At 43.5% G+C, this 3,226-nt stretch overlaps 1 non-coding gene across 1 annotated transcript; it reads left to right on the top strand.

The window, feature by feature from the left end:
• The first annotated feature begins 218 nt into the window (after positions 1–218).
• LOC126025256 (U6 spliceosomal RNA) lies at positions 219–325 on the top strand. The gene has a single exon (XR_007501290.1). It is a non-coding gene; the product is annotated as a U6 spliceosomal RNA (small nuclear RNA).
• Positions 326–3,226: the final 2,901 nt, after the last annotated feature.

Below are 3,226 nucleotides of genomic sequence, written 5' to 3'. Positions count from 1 at the left end.
AATGATCCCAAGAATTGAAGGTCTTTTTTTTGGTATCTCTGCATATGTACCCTTTTAGGTACACACATATACACAAACATACATATTATGATAGACTTGTATGTAAACTCAGTACTCAGATGTAGCTTACTTCAGGGGCTGTCTCCAGGACGTGGGGAGCTTCCTCAAGATCTAGTCATATGCAAAATTTTGTGACAGGGATGCCATGGGTCAAAGGTGTGTTTACTTAGGCAGCACATATACTAAAATGGAAAAGATACAGAGAAGATTAGCATAGCCCCTGCACAAAGATGACACCCATGGATTAATGGTACTGCTTGCTTCATTTCTGAAAATTACTGTGCATACCTTTAAAGAACATGAGTTAGGACCACACAGACATAGCTCTTGGTCCTTCCTTACTTGCTAGAAAGAGTATTAGGAATTGAGTCACTTGCTAAAATCTAGTCATTTAGCAGGGCTGAATGTCTGCCCTTGAAAGCAAGCATAAAGTGAGTTTCCCAACTCTTCAACTCTTCGGCACACCCGGTGTCAGCCATACTGCCAATGGGATTTCTAAATTCAGAGGGAGTCTTCAGGAAGGGCCTGCTGAGGTGCCTGGCAACAAAGCCATCTTCAATGCTGACTGGCTTGGTGGGAGTGCGGAGGCCAGAAAAAAAAATGTCCCTATAAATAATACAAGCTGTTTAGACTTCATTATCAACAGAATATTCTCCTCCATCTCTGACCTGTGACTGGCTCACACTCAATCATCTGTGCTCCTGATAACAGCCCCCAGGAGCTGTGACTGTCCCCATCACAATGTTGTGGCACAGCTCTAACTACCAACCTCCCTCCTCGGAGCCCAGGCAGACAACCTCCCAGATACCAGCTCCTATCCAGATTGAACAGGCGTTTCAATGGCCAAAGTGCACTCTCTTACTCTCGCATACACTAGGACTTGAGCTCATAAAATGAGAATTCACAGCTCACATTTAAAGAGACTACCAAGTCCTGGTTTTTGCTGACAGTGTTTACTTTGAGTCTGAGTTGTTTATGAAGAGGAGCAAGTATTCACATGGGCTTCCCCTCTTCTCAGAGAGGGAAGAGAATTCAACTAAGACTCCAGGGCCTACTAACATTCCCTTCTTAAATTCAGGGAAATTACCTTAGAGGAAAAAATCAAAATGAAAATTAAAACTTTGACCAGTCACTCTCAACCATCAAAGAAATACAGAAAAAAACATCCCCCAAAATTAATATTGTGAAGCAAAAAAATAAAAATAATAAAATCATTCATCAAAAATATCATTCTCGAAGCTAGAGCTATAAAACAGCCCATATGTCTTGCATGCAGATGACCTGGGTTAGATCTCCGGCATCCCATAGGGTCCCCCAAGCCTGCCAGGAAAGATTTCTGAGTGCAGAGCCAGGAGTAATTCCTGAGCACAGCCAGCTGTGAACCCGAAACAAGCAAACAAAAATTATTCTTAAGTTTATGTACTGCTAAAAAAGAAATTGTTCGTGGCAATATAAAAACTAGGTTTCGAAGTGAGGGATAAAGGATAGTGAGTTTGAGTCAGTCTTGTGGGGAATGAAGATGTCAGCCCCATGGGCATTTTGAGCTAAGTTGGTCCATGTGATTGTTGTCTCCACATCCACTTGAATAAGAAGTCTACAAGAGACCTTAGCTGGATATTTGTCTTTCCTGCAGGTACATGCTCTACCAGCCAAAGTGTCATGGGAACACTTAGTTCCTTACAGGATTCCCCCAAGAGCCTTTGTAATCAGCAATCTCCACTTCCTTCATGGTACTTTTTGCCTGAGAAGCATCTTCACTAAGAACCCCTGAGGTTTACCCAAATTTACAAATCCCAAGTATCCTGCCCAATGATTCCAGTAAGAATATGTGGCTAGGTCTATTCTCTATTCCTGTGTCTCTCTGAACTCTGCCCTGGCCTTTCTGTGCAGTCTCTGGAGATACATTTTGTGCTTCTTCCAGATCCTTTGAGTAATAATGTCCTCTGTTCCTATTCCTTGGGATCCTGCAGAGATATTGTTCACCACCCATGTCCTGGTCTTTACAAACAAAGACTAATCTAAGCAGTTCCAAAATTAGGGAATTGGTGTCAAATGCAGAGGCAGATAAATGGGCAAAGTCACCTGAAATTCAAGGTTCCTGGATCCAGAAGACAAGAAGCTTCTGTGTCAAGAACCCATCTGAAATTTTACAGAAATGTGACTGCTTCTTACGGTCATAAAACACCCCCCAAATCTGAACCCTTGCATACGGAGAGCAACCCCTTCATTTGACAAATAAGGAAAGTGCTTGAAGTGCCTGGAGTTCCTGCCAACTCCTAAGGGACTAATTGGCAGATTCCCACCGGATCCCATTTGATCTGACTCTAGGGCTGGTGGAAGCACCCACTGCACTGCAGCCTTGGAAAAGGCTGAGAATAAAGACAGTGCCCAAGGATGGTAAAAGCTTCTGCTCCTCTCCTGTGCCCTCTCCTGGGTTCAGACTAGATAGATAGAAAGAATGCTTTTTGACTAATTCCAGACTCTGAGTTCTGGCTTTACCCTGAGAACGTTCTTCTTATCAGCTTTCATTCAAACCTACTTTATGTTTGGTGGGACAAAGGGTGTTCCTAAACTATTCACCGGTGGTCTGATCATCCAATGGTGATTCTCAGTCTATCAAACCATTGATTCAATTCAATGCCTTAATTAAGATAAGTTGCTGCTCAAGTCTTGTGGTACTGGGTTTCTTGAGCCACTCGGAGGTGTTAAGGGCCTCCAGACTGCACTCTGCAATGCTTTAGATGGCACATGGAGCCAGGAGTTGAACACTGGGGGAGCAAATGCTTGGGATGTTCTTAGACTGTTGGACTATCTCTAGGCTCATCAAACCTAGTTCCTGAAAGGAATTGAGCTCAGGTAAGAGAAGTGCAACAATTCTCTCCCAGGAGAATGCCTCTCAGAGCAGAGAAGCTTCCTGAAACTTGTGGACTAAATAGATCTCTGTGGGGAAAATTCGCAGGGCTTATTTTAAAGGAAAACTCACACTTCCCTGGGGTGGCCCTTAAAAATTCCTTCTGTCCTAAAATACTATGGTATGTCCCAAACCATAGTGCTCGGTGGTGGTGGGAACACTCCTAAGGTGTATTTTATTCGCAGTGACCAAAGAAGTCTGGCAAAATCAAAATGCTGAGGAAGCTGGGGGGGCAACAGAAGCCTGCTTCTGCCT

Source organism: Suncus etruscus, chromosome 12 (assembly GCF_024139225.1).
Source record: "Suncus etruscus isolate mSunEtr1 chromosome 12, mSunEtr1.pri.cur, whole genome shotgun sequence".
In the NCBI taxonomy this organism is placed as follows: domain Eukaryota; kingdom Metazoa; phylum Chordata; class Mammalia; order Eulipotyphla; family Soricidae; genus Suncus; species Suncus etruscus.
This window is presented reverse-complemented; position numbering and strand designations above follow the sequence as displayed.